Source organism: Hyla sarda, chromosome 3, assembly GCF_029499605.1.
Source record: "Hyla sarda isolate aHylSar1 chromosome 3, aHylSar1.hap1, whole genome shotgun sequence".
Lineage (NCBI taxonomy): Eukaryota > Metazoa > Chordata > Amphibia > Anura > Hylidae > Hyla > Hyla sarda.
In genome coordinates, this window is record NC_079191.1 from 40,438,167 (window position 1) to 40,458,504 (window position 20,338).

The 20,338-nt window shown below is 41.9% G+C and overlaps 1 protein-coding gene and 1 long non-coding RNA gene across 5 annotated transcripts in view; both read right to left on the reverse strand.

Annotated features, from left to right (window-relative positions):
• EIPR1 (EARP complex and GARP complex interacting protein 1) overlaps positions 1–20,338 on the reverse strand; it is a 335,275-nt gene that overhangs the window by 52,787 nt on the left and 262,150 nt on the right. The gene's annotated exons all lie outside the window — the stretch shown is intronic.
• On the reverse strand, positions 9,411–12,414 carry LOC130361296 (uncharacterized). 2 transcript variants are annotated; one of them, XR_008890950.1, is made up of 4 exons: positions 12,317–12,414; positions 11,945–12,061; positions 11,157–11,870; positions 9,411–10,641 (listed from the first exon to the last, which is right to left on the reverse strand). It is a non-coding gene; the product is annotated as an uncharacterized LOC130361296 (long non-coding RNA). The 2 variants fall into 2 exon arrangements; XR_008890951.1 differs by lacking the exon at positions 9,411–10,641 and having other exon boundaries at positions 10,855–11,287; positions 11,418–11,870.

Sequence of the window (20,338 nt, forward strand, 5' to 3'; positions counted from 1 at the left end):
CCAAAACTGGTGGGAGCAAGGATCATCCATGTCCAGCAGAGCAGAACAGGCAGAATTGGATTACAATTTGTAACCTGCTGTAGTGCATTTCAATTATAATGTGCTGCTGTGGATTACAATTGATAACCTGTTATTGTGGATTACAATGTGTAACCTGCAGTTGTGTATTCCAATTTGTAAACTGCAGTTAAATATTCCAATTTGTACATTTCTGTTGTGGATTACAATTTGTAACCTGAGTTGTGGATTACAATTTGTAGCCTGTGTTGTAGATTACAATATGTAATTTGTGCTGTGGTTTACAATTGTTACCTGCTATTGTGGATTACAATTTGTAACCTGCTGCTGTGGATTACAATTTGTAACCTGCTGCTTTGGATTACAGTTTGTAAACTGCTGCTGTGGATTACTATTTGTAAACTGCTGCCGTGGATTACAATTTGTAAACTGTGTTGGGGATTGCAAATTATAACCTGAAGTTGTGGATTACAATTTGTAAACTGCTGTTGTGGATTACAATTTGTAAACTGCTGTTGTGGATTACAATTTATAACCTGCTGTTGTGGATTAAAGTTTGTAAACTGCTGTTGTGGATTACAATTTGTAACCTGCTGTTGTGGATTACAATTTGTAACCTGCTGTTGTGGATTACAATTTGTAAACTGCTGTTGTGGATTACAATTTGTAAACTGCTGTTGTGGATTACAATTTGTAGCCTGTGTTGTAGATTACAATATGTAATTTGTGCTGTGGTTTACAATTGTTACCTGCTATTGTGGATTACAATTTGTAACCTGCTGCTGTGGATTACAATTTGTAAACTGTGTTGGGGATTTCAAATTATAACCTGCAGTTGTGGATTACAATTTGTAACCTGCTGTTGTGGATTACAATTTGTAACCTGCTGTTGTGGATTACCATTTGTAAACTGCTGTTGTGGATTACAATGTATATCCTGCTGTTGTGGGTTACAATGCACAACCTGCTGTTTTGGACTACAATTATAATCTGATGTTGTGGATAACAATTTAAAATCTGATGCTGTTTTGGATTACAATTTAAAATTATATTCAATTTTCTCAGTAGTAGGGCATGAGCTGCTCAAGTCCCACAAGCCTGGCACAACTCTTTGCTCACCCTCACCTCCAGCTGATGTACTGGGCTGTACTTTAGTCAATGAGGGGTTGTGAAGTGAGGGTAAGTGAGGAGACATTCCAGGCTGTGGCACTTGAGCAGCTTGCACCTCTGCCTTCTTGACACTTGGCTGAAAAGTAACTTGGGTTAAGCAACTGCCATCTTTTCCAGAAAAGGTACAATTTATTGTTATACCCTAACACAGCTGACAGATCAAAAACAGCTCAACGCCTGTCCCAAGGTTGTGTGTGGTATTACAACTTGGCTCCATTTACTTAAATGCAACTGAGCTTCAGAACCACACCCAACCTGGGGACAGAAGGGCTGCAGTTTTTTAAAGAAAATAGCTCTGTTTCTCTTCTCATGGATAACCTCTTTAAATGTAAGGGTATGTTCATATGTAGCAGACATTTTGCAGATTTTTCCAGAGGAAAGCAGTAGCAGCAATTTGGATAACATTTTAAAAGGGTTGTCCAGGATTACAAAAACTCTACTACTTTCCTGCAAAAACAGCACCACAACTGTCCACAGGTTGTGTCTGGTTTTGCAGCTTGGCTCCATTGAAGTGAATAGGACTGAGCTGCAGTCCTACACACAACCTGTGGACATTAATGATGCTGTTTTTGCATAAAATAATCAGCATTTTTCTAATCCTGGACAACCCTTTTAACAAATCTCATCTACATGCTGCAGAAAAAAATCAGGTTCAACATATGCATGGAAATTGACCTGGAGTGTGAGTTCTAAGTCTACAACATGTCAATTTATGTTGCGGATACACCACTCCCGTCTGTTGGTTCACTCTTGTTCACAGGTGTATAAAACTTTGCATGCTGTTTCTCTATACAGGCTACACATTTTGGTGTTTCAGCATACATATCTTACCATTCCTGTCACTCTTTGTTGTTCAGATCTTGTCTGCAATAATCTTAAACTGCCCCAGTTATGTCAGGATTGTTTCTGAAGAATTGAGTCATGCCAGCGTACTAATGCGATATGCAAGTGTTATGAGACACTACAGCTTTCTGTTTACTCAAAGGGGTATTCCAGCTATAAATATTTCGTTTATTTGCAGGGAACAATTGCTATATTGGAGGTCCAAGTCACACCTCTAAAGTGTTGTTCCCGTTAACCCTTTCCCACCCCAAGCTGTATATTAACATAATGGGATATACTTCATGTCGCTATCAGCAGCCAACACTTTACTGTCATTGACAGACATTGGCATAACCCTTTAGATGCCATGATTAATGCCGATAATGGCATCCAAAGTTGGAATAGGGGCTTGGGGGCTATCATCGGACCCCAAAAGCAAGATTGTAGGGGTCCGATGAGTTAAAATGGCAGACAGAAGCCTCCAGGACGCTCAGCCATCCTCTTCCTGTACAGGTGGGCTCTGCCAGCCTGTACAAGCATTGTGCCAGTGACACGGATCAATGCTATGCTATGGCATAAAAGCTACAAAAAGACACTCTTATTGCGGCAGCACACACTGATTAAAATTAGTAATAAATCTTTATTGAAAAATTATAACATACAAAACAGTTAAAACAGTATTGCTACTGTATACATATAGGGATGGTGGCGACAAGAAACAAAGGGGATGATCCGGGCTATACAATGATGCACAATAAAAACAGCAGGATACAATGCACCCCACATGTGGCAATACGATAACAAAAAATACAGGTACAGAGCTAGAGGTCTCACAATCACCACAATATGTCACAAACATCACAATATGTTACTAAGTGTAAAGTAGGATTGGTATCCGAAACGGTCCGTCGGGGGCGGGCGTCTGTGGTGTGGTTTGGATTATTCCTATGTGGGTATACAGCTTGCTTCATGGTTTTACTTTACTATTTGTATGCATTTGCACTTTTGTAAAATTTTGTGAAGTTTACACCTCTAGCTCTGTACCTGTATTTTTTGTTATAGCATTTCCACATGTGGGGTGCACTGCATCCTGTTCTTTTTATTGTGTATCATTGTATAGCCTGGATCGTCTCCTGTGTTTCCTGTTGCCACCATCCCTATATGTATACAGTAGCGATACTGTTTTAATGGTTTTGTATGTTATAATGTTTCAATAAAGATTTATTACTAATTTTAATCATCGTGTGCTGTCGCAATAACAGTCTTTTTGTAGTTGTGTATTATAGTGTTGCGCAGGGTAGCTAAAACTAGGTCTTGTAACATATTAGTAAGGGTTACTTTGGGATAGTTACATTTGGTTGTACTCCTACCCCATATAGCTATATTATTTTGCCTTTTTTTGGAGTATTGTTTTTATGCTATGGCATAGCACTGTTCGGTGTAAGCAAACAAACGATTGTTTAAAGTAAAAAAAATATGTTTATAAATGTGAATAAGCCCATTCTCTAATAAAAGTTATCTTCATCCCCATTTTTTCATTGTTTAAACAAAATAATTTAACCAAAAATATCGTACATATTTGGTATCGCCACTTGCAGAAATGTCTGAAATATTAAAATATAATGAAATAAAACTGCTTGGTGAACGATGTAAAAGTAAAAAAATCATCAAAATACAGAACTGATGATTTTTGGTAGCTTCATATATCAGAAAATAAAATTAAAGGGGTAGTCCAGGCCAAAACTTTTTTTTATATATCAACTGGCTCTGGAAAGTTAAACAGATTTGTAAATTACTTCTATTAAAAAATATTAATCCTTCCAATAGTTATTAGCTTCTGAAGTTGAGTTGTTGTTTTCTGTCAAACTGCTCTCTGATGACTCACGTCCCGGGAGCTGTGCAGTTCCTATGGGGATATTTTCCCATCATGCACAGCTCCCGGGACGTGACATCATCATTGAGCAGTTAGACAGAAAACTTCAGAAGCTAATAACTATTGGAAGGATTAAGATTTTTTAATAGAAGTAATTTACAAATCTGTTTAACTTTCCGGAGCCAGTTGATATATAAAAAAAAGGTTTTGCCTGGAATACCCCTTTAATAAAAAGTGATCAAAAAGTCCCATCAAGAATTCAAATGTTACCGATAAAAATGGAAAAAAGGTGATCACCTTATTGTCAGGGTACCTTTTTAACAAGTAAGTATTGTCCAAGGCAGAAAACCCATATTTTTTCCACAGGACCAATGCAAATTTAAGCACAGCCAGTCATTATGCTAATTCACTTCATGATAATCCATTTTTTTGCTACAATGTAACAACATATCTCAACACACAACCATTAATGTCTAAATCTTGGCAACAAATGTGAGTGCACCCCTAAGTGGAAATGTCCAAATTGGGCCCAAAGTGTCAATATCTTGTGTGGCCACCATTATTTTTCAGCACTGCCTTAAGGGTACTCCGCCCTATTTTATTCTCTTTCCAAAGGATAGGGGATAAGATGTCTGATCGTGGTGGTCCTGCTGCTGGGGAGCCCTGCAGTCTCTCCTGCAGCCCCCCTAGTGTGTGTGTGGGGTGACGTCATGAGGGGTGGAACCGTGACATCACGATACTCTGGCCCCTGTCTCTTGACACAGGGAGCAAACTTAGCTCTGTGCAGTGATGACTGGGGGGGCTGCAGGAGAGATTGCGGGGGTCTCCAGCAGCAGGCCCCCCGCGATCAGACATCTTATCCCCTATCCTTTGGATAGGGGATAAGATGTCTAGGGTGGAGTACCCCTTTAAGCCTCTTGGTCATGGAGTTCACCAGAGCTTTACAGATTGTCACTGGAATCCTCTTTCTCTCCTCCATGACGACATCATGGAGCTGGTGGATGTTAGAGACCTTGTGGTCCTCCACCTGAGAGAATGCCCACAGATGCTCAATAGGGTTTAGGTCTGGAGACATGCTTGGGGAGTCCATCAACTTTACCCTCAGCTTCTAAAGGCATTGGGCATCTTGGAGGTGTTTGGGGTCGTTATGATGTTGGAATACTGCACTGTGGCCCAGTCTCCGAAGGGAGGGGATCATGCTATACTTCAGTATGTCACAGTAAATGCTGGCATTTATGGTTCCCTCAATGAACTGTAGCTCCCCAGTGTCAGCAGCACTCATGCAGTCCCAAACCATGACACTCCCTCCCCCATGCTTGAATGTAGGCAAGACACACTTGTCACTGCTTGACACCATCTGAACCAAATAAGTTTATCTTGGTCTCATCCAGTAATCCACGGTCTTAGTCTGCTTGTCTACAGAAAACTCATGTGCTTCATCTTTAGAAGAGATTTCCTCCTGGGATGACAGCTGTGCAGACCTATTTGATTCAGTGTGCGGCATAAGGTCTGAGCAATGAAAGACTGACCCCCACCCCATCAACCTCTGCAGTAAGGCTGGCAGCACTCATATGTCTATTTCTCAAAGTCAACCTCTGGATTGACGCTGAGCACGTGCACTGAACTTCTTTGATTGATCATGGCAAGGCCGTTCTGGACATGCTCACCATGCTGCTGCTCACATTAAGGGTCTTGGCAATCTTATTATAGACTAGTTTAGACTAGGCCATCATTATATAGCACAACAATTCTTTTTTGCCATGAGGTGCCATTTTGAACTTCCAGTGACCAGTAATAGAGAGGGTGAGAGTGATAACACCAAACTTAAGACACCTGCTCCATATTCACACCTGAGACCTTGTAACACTAACCAGTCACATGACACCAGTGTAAATAGTTAATTGGGCCCGATTTGGACATTTCCACTTAGGGGTGTACTCACTTTTGTTGCCAAGGTATAGACATTAATGGCTGTGTGTTGTAATTTTGAGCAGACACAACATTAAACACTGATATACAGGATGTGCACTCACTACTTTACATTGCAGCAGAGGGTCATTTCTTCAGTGTTGTCATATGAAAAGATAGAATTAAATATTTACAAAAACGTGAGGAGTGGACTTATCTGAGATACTGCAACACCACCAAACCATCTCCAGTGTTGTCTTGTCCTTGAATTACTAACTTGTGACCCAGTTATGGGTTATTTCCTCAATATTTTTTTTTTCTTAAAAACTCATTTATTTTACGGAAAACTAAAAGCTTACATTTGGCTTCACGCTGTTTTGGATAGAAAACACTCCCCGGGGTCATTTCAAAGGTTGTTAGTGGTTGCTTGAAAATCTCTTGGCTCTGTGTTTAGTTTGTTTTTTTCTCCAACTCATAGGAAACATGTAACACAATGTTTCCCAACCATTATGCCTCCAGCTATTGCAAAACTACAACTACCAGCCTTTGGCTGTCCGGGCATGCTGGGAGCTGTAGTTTTGCCACAGCTGGAGGCACACTGGTTGGGTAACACTGATGTAACATATAAGGCTTTGTTCACCCTTCTGTCATTTCCTGCATTATAAACCAAAGTCATTATCTGCATAACTGTGCATAACACAGCAGACTCTCTCACCATGTATTCATTCCCTGTCTGCTCCACTGCCTGTTTTAGCCCAAGACAGCTTGTATAAACACACCTCATTCTACCCTAAATGACACAATAAAGATATAGGTGATAGGGAGATGATGATGCAGGCTAAGTAGCTGTTCAGAGGTGGTGATATCACTCAGGGGGCGGGGCTTGCACCATAAGATCCATCCACATTTCCTGAGACAGCAGAGGATGAAGAAAGAGGGAGGAGTTGGGGAGCTGCTGAGACAACACCACACTCACAATGAGAGGATTACACAACTTTGCATTTTCAAGCAAAAATATGCTAAAGCCAGTAAAATTTGTGATAACACTATATTAGAAAGGTATATATCTTAATTTTATATGCAATTTTGTAACACAAGAATATTCCTTAAATAAAAGAACATTTGAATAAGAATGATTCTGGTAATGATATGTCCACTTCTGATCTCTATCAAGTGCATCTACCTGGCTTGAACAGTGAAATTTGCCATTCACAAATTTGTCTATAGTACAACACCCACTTGCTAGAAAGGATGGGAAGTAAAAAAAGATGTAACCAAAGTCTTTCAAGTAGTGCAGCCTCATACATATTTTTCAAGCAGTAAAACCGCTATTAAAATTGAACTCTGCTGAACGCTATGGAAAAATGGCTGTTAATTCAGTAAAATTTTAGGGCCGTCATTTTACCACCATAACTTTTCATAGTAGATTTTTGAGCACACAAAAAAAATGCTTTTTTTTAACAAATTGAAAAATACTTAAAGGACATCTGTAGTGCAAAATAACTTATCACCTGTCCGAAGGATAGGGGATAAGTTATAGATCGCGGGGGTCCGAGCGCTGGGGCCCCCAGGGATCTCAGCAGCAGTATGCTGGAAAGGGGGGCGTTCCGTCCCCGCATGATGTGGCGGCCGACATGCCCCCTCCATGTACCCCATAGAGATACATGGAGGGGGCGTGTCTGCCGCGGCTTTCTGCTGGGGACGAAACTTCACTTCCTACAGACTGCCGCGGCCCCGTCCAGGAGATCCCGGGGGGCCCCAGCGCTCGGACCCACCGGGATCTATAACTTATCTTCTATCCTTTGGATTTTGTGCTGGAATACTCCTTAAAAAAGAAATTTTTAAAAATGGACAAAGAATGGCTACAAAACGGTGCAAATGAGATATTACATTTCAGTCTTAGTTGTATAGTTGTGATCGTGTTTCTATTGTTATACTCACCTTTGTGGCGTGTTTATTACGGTTTGTTCTGATTTTGTTATTTTGTTTTGGTTGTTTTTTTTTTTTGTGCCCAGTCAGTGTTGTATCTTTTGCATGTATCTACATTGCATCCTTTCAATAAACTTTCTTGGTTTGAAACAAAAAAAAAAGGGTGCAAAAACATAAAAAAAAAAAAAAAAAAAAGACTAAAGAAAAGACAAAATTTTTGCATGGAAAAAAAATGTTTTTGCACATTTCTAACGTACATTATATGGTCTTTTTCTTTTTACTTCCTCTGCTAAACCAGGTTATGACAGGTTGTGCTAACTGCTGGGAAAACTAAGGTAACATGAGATACTGCACAGCATTACCATTGTCCTACTGGTTCTTAACCTCATAATCCACCAGGGGAACACAATGTTTAACAAACATTATCAAAAATCTAATTAAAATTCAGAATCCTTCTGGAAGTGATTGATATCACGGCTTCCGGCTCTGGTACTACAATTGTATTTAGGAACCTGGTGACTGTCAAACCGCAGACCAGCTGACTGCTCCATCATCTCTGGGGAAACACATTTCACTCATCTCTCAGACAGACTGCTATAAAATGCTAATTTTATTTCAATCTGTTTCCACTTCTGCTATGAAAGTATTTTTTTTTCCGTCTGTTTAAAAAAAAAATAATAATTAATGAGGAATTCTCACCCAAAAAATATTTCACATGCATGGGAAAAATCCTAACTTGATTTACATATGTAAGGATATTATTGTCTGCCAAGCTTCATTGAATTGCTCTCTCACTATACAGTTAGGATATGCTTCACATAACAGTCCATTCCTGGTGTAGATGGGTGCAAAGAAATTTATGTTGCTGAATGCGGAACAAAGGCGCTAACTAAACCTCTTATATTCTAAAGCCATAATTTAACACCTTAACAGACCAATGCATTGCATTTTAGGGCATTTACTAAGTTGCACAGGACGAACATTTATTTTTGCTTTTTTTAAATTAAATAAATAATAATTAATTACTAATTTAAAACCCCCAAAGGTTAGCTTTTATTTAACATTTGGGGACAACAAAAAAAAGTAAAAATAAAATCAAACCATAAAAAAAATTTTCTTTGACATTTAGGGGGACAGAAAAAAGGTAAAAGTAAAGTCAAGTAATATAAAAGTATAAACGATAAAAAAAATCTCTAATACTAATAAACCATTTCTAATGATGTATGAAACCCTCTGAGGAAGTTGCAATTCTAAGCAGCGATACTCGTGTGGATTGCATCTATTACGTGTCCTGCATTTCTGTGACCTGCCTTTTGTATTTCATTAATTCTGAGGCATGTTTTTTTTTACATTTTTGGATCTTTGATGAAACATAAAGGCATTTCATACTAGTATTTATAGGGAGAATTTTACTGAATGTTTTTCCAATAAGATGGCACGTTATTTATTGGTATGGCTATGTATATTGTTTTAATTTTAGAACATGCATTTTAAGACAATAATACTTATGCTATGTTCCGGAAAGATTTTTTGGGGGAGTTCAAAACAGCCCTATCATTTTTAACGGGAATAAGCGCTGCAGTTCAAAATGTGAATTGTGTCACTTACAGGTGACATGTTGTTTCTTCTGGAAATCACACAACAAGAGCAAAAGGCTGGCAACCATTAATAATGCACACCAACACCTGTACATAATAAATTGACTTTATTCACATAGACAAACGAAAAGGGGGAAAATCAACCACCATTAAAAACACTTAAAACCACATATGAATACACAGAGCATAGGAATATAATCGTATTTCAACACCCTAGCTCATGCTCAATAACATACACGGTAAAAAACTGTCCTGAACACATGTAAATGAAAAAAGGATGCCAGAACCTCTGATAGTCAATTGAATATAAACAACAGCCCAAATGTAAAAAATAGGTCAACAATAGCAAGCGAATCCAGCATGGCATGTGTTTATTCCTCCACACGCAATACACAAACCTTGTTCCTCCGGAAGTGGGGCGGGTAAAGTTAGATGGAGATTGCCAGAAGTGTGGCAAAGCTCATATTGCTGATGCGCATGTGCTCAAAACTACGGCGCCACATCCATGCGCTTGCATGCGCCCACATAATGCGCATTGCAATTGCTGCGCATGCGCATATCAAGTAACATCTCTTGGCAAAACCTCATCTCTATCCTATAATGCGCATGCGCTTACAATCAGTGCAATACTAGCAATATAGATGTACATACATAAGATATATGCTCTATTCAAGGCAACAATAATGCCCCTACTAGTGAAAAATGTAAAGAGAAACTAAGACAAAATTTGGAATAATTAATTCATAGTCCTGTGTATTGCGTGAGAGGAACACACAATCTGAAGCCACATTCTTAAAGGGGTTCTCCGGTGTTTACACATCTTATCCCCTATCCAAAGGATAGGGGACAAGATGCCTGATCGGGGGATAAGATGTGTAAGCACCGGAGAACCCCTTTAAGAATAAATCTATAAAGGACATGATGACCAACTTCATATAAATCAAACATTTAGCACATAAATGGAACCACTTTAAATAATAGAGGATGTATCCCCTGGATGCGCAAAAAGTCGCACCCATATACCTTTATGACATAACATTCTCTCCTTCTGTCCATTATTTTACATATAGGAACAATAGAGTCTAGTCAAACAAATGTGAGGGTCCATACGATAGTTCTCAGGGAAGCCACAAATCCCTTTTCCCATAGGTAATTTTTCCTAGATCCTTTCCCAACATGTGTATGGCCCAATGGCCATGATGCTCCCACTTGAAGATAGACAATAAAGATACTCCCGATCCCAATATGCCTGTATGCTTCAAAACGGCATTCATTATGGTCTCAATTTAGCTTGATATGTGGATGAACAAAAAATCTGTGAATCTAAACAAATCAAACATTAACCAAATAATAAACGTTAAAAAAAAAAAAGGAGGAATGTATGAATCTGATAAATGATGTGATGTTGTCATGAAGTGGAATGTCACGTGTGAGAAATGGTGGAAATTGATTCACGTGTGAATGTGTTGCATAAAAATTGTGTGTGATAGTAACCTGCAGTGGAAAATGTGTGGGGGAAAAAAAGGGGGGGGGGGGGGGGAGGGAAAGTGAACAAATGAAAAACTAAAAAATGGTAAAGGAAAAAGGTGAACAAACTCACACAAAGTGAGGGAGAAAAAAATTATAATAATAAATAAAATAATAACTTTTAAAATAATTAAATTCCTTTAAATACGTTAATAAAAACAGATCCTTATTATGCCGAAAAAACTGTAAATGTGAGTTCCTTGTTCAAGCCATGAGGTGTAACTGTGTTGAGATCAAATATCCTCTTTGACTGGTGTGGTGTATGCCACATGTGAGTTTCTCCAACCCTGTAACCCTGTAACCCTCATTACCTTGATGTCTTGTACGAAAATGTGCTGCCACCGACGTTCATTGTCCTGAAACCCCTCTCCGACAAGGATATGGTGGACAGAGGTTTCTGAATCCGCTTACGCAACTCCTGCGTTGTCTGTCCAATTTACACCTGTTGACAATGGCATATAAAACATTCCGTGACTTACAATTAATATAGTGACGCAGCTTGTGTCGAGAGTCATCACCAGGATTGGAAAACGCCCTACTTGGCTCCATGTACTGATAAACAGAACACTCACTGCATCGAAATGAGTCCACATGCTGAGTTTTCCTCCGCGGGGGTCCCGAAAAATGGCTTCTTGTCATAATATCCTTTAAGTTGCGTGCCCGCCTACCGGTAAAAATCGGAGAAGGGGTGATTAAATTAGCAATTTTGGGGTCTGACTTAAGGATACCCAAGTGTTTAACCAAAAGATTTTTAATCCGATTCCACTGATTCTTGTATGATGTCACAAAATCTGAGATTATCATCCTCCTGTCGAGCCCGTGGATGAAGCAATTCCTCTCTTTCAGCTCTCTTGGCTCTTTGGTACACCCGAGAGATAATACTCTTAGGGTAAAATCCTCTGTTTCTCAACTGATCCGTAAGCTCCCCAGTGTGTCTTTTGAAGTCATCAACCTGTGTGCAGTTCCGGCGTATCCACAGAAATTGGCGCATTGGTACCCCTTGTCTTGTGTGTCTCAGACGAAAGCTGTTAAAATCAAGCAAACTATTAGTCGCTGTCTCCTTACAGTAAAGCTTTGTGAATATGCGTTCCCTAAGTACCTGTAGTTTAAGGTCCAAAAAATTCCACTGCTTCCCCGGACATCTTTGATATCAAACGAATACTATATTTATTGCTGTTCAGGCAATCGACGAACAATCGAGACTGTTCTTGTGTTCCTGTACATAAAAAAAAGAATATCGTTGATGTACCTGAACCATCTAAAAAAAATGTTTCATATTCCTCCAGTGGGTACACGTGTGTCCCCTCCCACCACCCAAAAAAGAGGTTGGCGTAGGAGGGTCCACATCGTGCACCCATGGCGCCCCCTGAGGTCTGCCTATAGTACTTGCCGCCAAACAGAAAATAGTTGTGCCGTAAGATAAAATTCAATACGTCGATAATAAAAGAATCCTGCATCCGATCACAGTTACCTTGTCCATCCAGAATTTCCGATACCGCCTTCACTCCATCCGCATGAGAAATGTCACAAGTCACCAGCAAGAGTCTCTGTGTTAAGACAATCTCCTGTAGTTGCTCCATTAGGTGCATTGAATCTCTAACATAGGATGGTAGAATCTGTGCCAGTGTCTGGAAAAAAAAATTCAGGTAAGTAAAAGCACGTTCAGTTAAGCTACCAATCACCGCCACAATTGGTCTCCCCGGGGGTCTAGTAAGATCTTTATGTACCTTTGGCAGCATATAGAAGGTAGGATTGACCGGTGTGGTGACGCACATATAACGATGTTCCTTTTCTGTAATAATACCATATCGACGGGCAGCATCCAATAGTGTTTCAAATTTCTTTTTGAAAATCTCAGTGGGGTCGGAGGGGAGAATCGAGCAATAGCTGCTGTTTCCAAGTTGCCTTATGGCTTCTGCAACATACAGATCAACATGCCATAAAACAATATCCCCCCCACCTTATCCACATCCTTAACCACAAAGTCCTTTTGACCCTGTAAAGATTTTATAGCATGCAGTTCATCCTGAGTAAGATTTTTACCAGTGGGGACATTCTTGGGTAACTTTATAATTTCCTGAATCATCATATTGATGAAGACTTGTATAGAGGGAAATTTGTCCTGTTACCTGGTTGTTCCTCATTCTCCGAAAGCGAGTCAATCGAGGTTCCGCAGAACTCGCTGATCCAAATGTGCAACCCCATGAGCATCCTCCCAATGTGTGAAGATCGTCCTGAGGGCCAGCTTCCTGCAAAAAAATATATAGATCTTTCGCTAACATAAATATATCAATTTGAGCCGTTGGTGAAAAAGAAAGGCCCTTGTCATGTACGGACCTCTCTTCTGCACTCAAATTGTATGACAGGTTGATGACTTTCAAAGACTGAGAGAGGCTATCTATCGGCGCCTCCTTGTTCGATTCCCATATGATGACGGATGGTTGTAATCTGGTCAAGCGACACAGACCCAGGACAAAGCGGGGTAAGCCCCCCCCCATGAAGAAAAGGGCTCCCAAAAAGCGGACAGCAGATTACAACCATCCGTCATGATATGGGAATCGAACAAGGAGGCGTCGACAGATAGCCTCTCTCAGTCTTTGCAAGTCATCAACCTGTCATCATACAATTTGACTGGAGAAGAGAGGTCCGTACTTGAGAAGGGCCTTTCTTTTTCACCAACGGCTCAAATTGATAAATTTATGTTAGTGAAAGATCTATATCTTTTTTGCAGGAAGCTGGCCCTCAGGATGATCTTCACACATCAGGAGGATGCTCATGGGGTTGCACATTTGGATCAGCAAGTTCTGCGGGACCTGTTTGACATGCTTTTGGAGAATGAGGAACAACCAGGTAACGGGACTCGTTTTCCAACTAGATTGCCCTCTAAGTTTGCACCCGCCCCTTTTCAAAATTCCCCTCTATACAAGTCTTCTTCAATATGATGATTCAGGAAATTAAAAAGTTACCCAAGAATGTCCCCGCTGGTAAAAATCCTTCTCAGGATAAACTGTGTGCTATAAAATATTAGCAGGGTCAAAAGGACTTTGTGGTTGAGGCGGCGGATAAGGGGGTGGGGGAATATTGTTTTATGGCCCGTTGGTCTCTATATTGCAGAAGTCATGAGGCAACTGGGGAACAGCAGCTATTACGCGATTCTCCCCTCCGACCCCACTGAGATTTTCAAACAGAAATTTGAAGCACTATTGGATGCTGCTCGTCGATATGGTATTACAGAAAAAGAACATCGTTATATGTGCGTCACCACACCGGTCATTCCTACCTTCTATATGCTGCCAATAGGTACATAAAGATCTTACTAGACCCCCGGGGAGACCAATTGTAGCGGGGATTGGTAGCTTGACTGAATGTGCTTTTACTTACATGGATTTTTTTCTCCAGCCACTGGCACAGAATCTACCATCCTACCTTAGAGATTCAATGCACCTAATGGAGCAACTACAGGAGATTGTCTTACCACAGAGACTCTTGCTGGGGACTTGTGATGTGGAGTCACTGTATTCGAACATTTCTCATGAGGATGGAGTGAAGGCAGTATGGGAAATTTTGTATGGACAAGGTAACCGTGATCGGATGCAGGATTCTTTTATTATCGACTTATTGAATTTTATCTTACGGCACAACTATTTTCTGTTTGGCGGAAAGTACTATAGGCAGACCTCGGGGACCACCATGGGTGCACAATGTGCCCCCTCCTACGCCAACCTCTTTTTGGGGTGGTGGGAGGGGACAGACGTGTACCCACTGGAGGAATATGAAAATGTGTTTTTAGATTGTTCAGGTACATCGACGATATTTTTTTTTTATGTACAGGAAAACAAAAACAATGTCAAGAGTTCTTTGATTGCCTGAATATTCATCTGATATCAAATATGTCCGAGGAAACATTGGAATTTTTGGACCTTAAACTACAGATACTTGGGGAACGCATATTCACAACACTTTACCGGAAGGAGACAGCGACTATTAGTTTGCTTCATTTTAATAGCTTTCATCCGGGACACACAAAACAAGTCTCAACGAGCCAATTTCTGCGGATACACCGGAACTGCACACAGGTTGAGGAATTCAAAATATAACAACAACCTTTTTAGGGGTCAGCCCCCAAGGGGTTAGCCCTAAACTAGAAACCCCCTTAAAACTGAATTTTATTAAGTCACTTAAAATATATAAGCTCTGGTATAGTGGTTAAAAACACCGCTAATAGTTGCCTGTATAATATGCGTGCATCCAGTAACTCTTTGACAGTGATACTGTGCTTTAGACAGCACTATTGTGCGGATGCCGCTGCACTAACGGATGGACACTGAAAGCTGCTGGTTAAAACATGAATAGCCCTCCGCTATAGCAGCTTTAAGTGTCCATCCGTTAGTGCAGCGGCATCCGCACAATAGTGCTGTCTAAAGCACAGTATCACTGTCAAAGAGTTACTGGATGCACGCATATTATACAGGCAACTATTAGCTGTGTTTTTAACCACTATACCAGAGCTTATATATTTTAAGTGACTTAATAAAACTCAGTTTTAAGGGGGGTTTCTAGTTTAGGGCTAACCCCTTGGGGGGTGACCCCTAAAAAAGGTTGTTGTTACATATAATTTGCCCTGGAATCCCTTGGGGATCTTTTGTTGTTGTGAGGAATTCAAAAGACACGCTGGGGAGCTTACGGATCGGTTGAGAAACAGAGGATTTACCCTAAGAGTTGTTACGCCAAGCGCTCCGGGTCCCCGCTCCTCCCCGGAGCGCTCGCTACACTCTCCTCACTGCAGCGCTCCGGTCAGATCCACTGACCCGGGGCGCTGCGATACCGCCTCCAGCCGGGATGCGATTCGCGATGCGGGTAGCGCCCGCTCGCGATGCGCACCCCGGCTCCCGTACCTGACTCGCTCTCCGTCAGTCCTGTCCCGGCGCGCGCGGCCCCGCTCCCTAGGGCGCGCGCGCGCCGGGTCTTTGCGATTTAAAGGGCCACTGCGCCGCTGATTGGCGCAGTGGTTCCAATTAGTGTTATCACCTGTGCACTTCCCTATATCACCTCACTTCCCCTGCACTTCCTTGCCGGATCTTGTTGCCATCGTGCCAGTGAAAGCGTTTCCTTGTATGTTCCTAGCCTGTGTTCCAGACCTCCTGCCGTTGCCCCTGACTACGATCCTTGCTGCCTGCCCCGACCTTCTGCTACGTCCGACCTTGCTTCTGTCTACTCCCTTGTACCGCGCCTATCTTCAGCAGCCAGAGAGGTTGAGCCGTTGCTAGTGGATACGACCTGGTCACTACCGCCGCAGCAAGACCATCCCGCTTTGCGGCGGGCTCTGGTGAAAACCAGTAGTGACTTAGAACCGATCCACTAGCACGGTCCACGCCAATCCCTCTCTGGCACAGAGGATCCACTACCTGCCAGCCGGCATCGTGACAAGAGTATTATCTATCGGGCGTACCAAAGAGCCAAGAGAGCTGAAAGAGAAGAATTGCTACATCCAAGGGCTTGACAGGAGGATCTTTTGGTTAAACATTGGGGTATCCCTAAGTCAGACCCCAAAATTGCTAATTTAATTACCCCACTCCGATTTTGACCGCTAGACGGGCACGCAACTTAAAAGACATTCTGATGAGAAGCCATGTTTTGGGACCTCCACAGAGGAAAACTCGACACAAGCTCCGTCACTATATTAATTGTAAGTCACGGAATGTTGTATATGCCATTGTGTGTTTATTGGACAGACAACGCAGGAGTTGCGTAAGCGGATTCAGAAACATCTGACCACCATATCCTTGGCGGAGAGGGATTTCAGGAGGGACCGCACATTGACGTCGGTGGCAGCACATTTTCGGACAAGGCATTAAGGTAAGCCTCGAGGGTTACAGGGTTGGAGAAACTCCCATGTGGCATACGTGGGGGTGATAAATCAAATCTCCTCCTCCGACACGAGTCAAAGTGGATATTTGATCTCAACACAGTTTCACCACATGGCTTGATCGAGAAACTCACATTTACCGATTTTTTGGAATAATAAAGATCTGTTGTTATTAACATATCTAAAGGATTTTTAAAGGAAATTATTATATATTTCTTTTCTCCCTCACTTGGTGTGAGTTTGTTCACCTTCTTCCTTAACCATTTCTTTGTTTTCATTTGTTCACTCCCCCCTCCCCCCCCCCCCACACACACACACATTTTCCACTGCAGGTTACTATCACACACAATTTTTATGCAACACATTCACACGTGAATTAGTTTCCACCCTTTCTCACAGTGACATTCCACATCACGACAACGTCACATCATTCACCACATTCATACTTCACATGCACATTTTTTTTTCCTCCCCCCTTTTTTTTTAATTTTTTTTTTATATGTTATTATTTGGTTAATGTTTGTTTTGCTTAGATTCACAGATTTCTTGTTCACCCACATATCAACCTGCATTGAGATCATAATGGATGGTGTTTGGAAGCATACAGGCATATTGGGATCGGGAGTATCTTTATTGTCTATCTTCAAGTGGGACTGGCGCATACACGTGTTGGGAAAGGATCTAGGAAAAGTTACCTATGGGAAAAGGGATTTGTGGCTTCCCTGAGGACTATCGTATGGACCCTCACGTTTGTTGGACTGGACTCTATTGTTCCTATATTTAAAATAATGGACAGAAGGAGAGAATATTATGTCATAAATGTATATGGGTGTGACTTTTTGACGCATGCAGGGGATGCATCCTCTATTATTTAAAGTGGTTCCATTCATGTGCTAAATGTTTGATTTATATGAAGTTGGTCATCATGTCCTTTATAGATTTATTCTTAAGAATGTGGTTTCAGATTGCGTGTTCCTCTCACGCAATACACAGGACTATAAATTAATTATTCCAAATTTTGTCTTAGTTTCTCTTTCAATTTTTCACTAGTAGGGGCATTATTGTTGCCTTCAATAGAGCATATATCTTATGTATGTACATCTATATTGCTAATATTGTATAAGAGTGTATAAGAGTGTAAGTGCATGCGCATTATAGAATAGAGATGAGGTTTTGCCAAGTTATGTTACTTGATATGCGCATGTGCAGCAATTGTGATGTGCGTTATGTGGGCGCATGCAAGCGCATGGATGCGGCGCCGTATTTTGAGCGCATGCGTATCAGCAATATGAGCTTTGCCACACTTCCGCAAATCTGCATCTAACTTTACCCGCCCCACTTCCGGCAGAACATGGTTTGTGTATTGCGTGTGGAGGAATAAACACATGCCATGCTGGATTATCTAACCAGAGGTAATTACTGTAGGTTTACAGGTGTAGATTATTTACATGCATATATATATAGTATTGGGGGAGTCAATGGTTTCCCCACTTTTCTTTTGCCTACGTGAATAAATTCAATTTATCACCTCATGTACAGGTGTTCGTGTGCATTATTAATGGTTGCCAGCCTTTTGCTCTTGTTGTGTGATTTCCAGATTTCAGGCAACCTTTTCCACCACGTTAATTATAGTCGCGGTGCCCATAATTTTTTGTCTAGTAATATGTTGTTTTTTCTGGGCATACCATTCAGTAGTAAGCGACTGAGATGCAGAACGCAGGTCAGCCCAGTTGAAATTGGGTTAATCTGCATCCAAAAAGTATGGGCACGCCCGTGGGAATTTCTGTCCCCGCCGCTCGCCGGGTTGGGACTGGCCCGGGGTAAGGCACCCTGTGCAAACCCCTGGGGGGGGGGCAAATCGCCGGTCAATTCAGACTGGCGATTTGTGGCTATTCCGGGTCAATCGGGTCTCTGGTGACCTGGAAAAAAGGGTGAATGGGACTAGCCGAGACAGCCCCATTCACCCCTACCCAGCAGGAGTGAGGGGGCACATGTGCCGCCTCACGATCACATGATTGATCGGTCGGAACAACAGACCAATAACGACCCTGCTGGGCGGTGATCGGGACGGCCATCGGAGCGGAGATCGGTGTCAGTGGGGTCTCCTACCTTGCCTTGGTCCGGCGGGGGTCCCCTCTGGTGCGGTGGTGGCAACAGGAGCAGCAGGATCGGTGGCAGCAGCGGCAGAGGTCCCGGCGGCAGGATACAGCAGGAGCTGAGGCCTCTTCACCCCCTGCTGTTGCTTAGCAACAACTCTCGGCATGCAAAGCCAAAGGGCATGCTGGGAGTTGTAGTTATGCAACAGCTGGAGTTCCAACTACAACTCCCAGCATGCCCTTTATTAGTCTTTGCATGCTGGGGGTTGTAGTTTTTCTATGAAAAAGTGTGTATCCAACTATTGCATGATTACAATTCCCAATATGCACAGACAACCAAAGGGCATGCTGGAGGTTGTAGCAGTGTGCCTCCAGCTGTTGCAAAACTACAACTCCCAGCATGCACTGACAGAGCCTACATGCTGGGAGTTGTAGTTATGGAACAGCTGGAGGCACATTGGTTGCGAAAACCTGAGTTTGTTATTTAACTCAGTGTTTCACAACCAGTGTGCCTCCAGCTGTTGCAAAAATACAACTCCCAGCATGCACTGAGAAACTGTACATGCTGGGAGTTCTAGTTTTGCAACAGCTGGAGGCACACTGCTTGCAAAACACTGAGTTAAATAACAAACTCTCAGTGTTTTGCAACCAATGTGCCTCCACCTGTTGCATAACTACAACTCCCAGCATGTATGGTCTGTCAGTGCATGCTGGGAGTTGTAGTTTTGCAACAGCTGGAGGATTGCCCCCCCATGTGAATGTACAGGGTATATTCACACTGGTGGATTTACTGTGAGTTTTCTGCTGCAAGTTTGAGATGCAGCAAATTTTTCGCCGCAACGCAAACTGCCAGCAAGAATCCCACTGTAAACACGCCCATGTGAATGTACCCTAAAAACAGTACACCTACACAAAATAAAAAGTAAAACACTACATATACCCCTACACAGTCCACCCTAACCCCCCCCCCCCCCCCCCCCAAAAAAAAAAAAACATGCCTTGTACGGCACTGTTTCCAAAACAGAGCCTCCAGCTGTGGAAAAACAACAACTCACAGTATTGCGGAACAGCCACTGATTGTCAAGGCATGCTGGGAATTTTGCAAGGCATGCTGGAGACACCCTGTTTGGGCGGATTCAAATCCCCAATTTAGGCCTCAAATGCGCATGGTGCTCTCTTACTTCGGAGCCCTTTCGTATTTCAAGGAAACCGTTTAGGGCCACATATGGGTTATCTCCGTACTCGGGAGAAATTGTGTTGCAAATTTTGGGGGGCTTTTTCTCCTTTTACCCCTTATGAAAAGGTAAAGTTGGGGTCTACACCAGCCTGTTAGTGTAAAAATAAAAAGTTTTACACTAACATGCTGCTGCTTCCCCATACCTTTAATTTTCACAAGCGGTAAAAGGAAAAAAAGACCCCCAAAATTTGTAACGCAATTTCTCCTGAGTACAGAACTACCCCATATGTAGGCGTAAAGTGATCTATGCACTACGTACATTTGAGGTCTAAATTGGTGATTTGCACAGGGGTG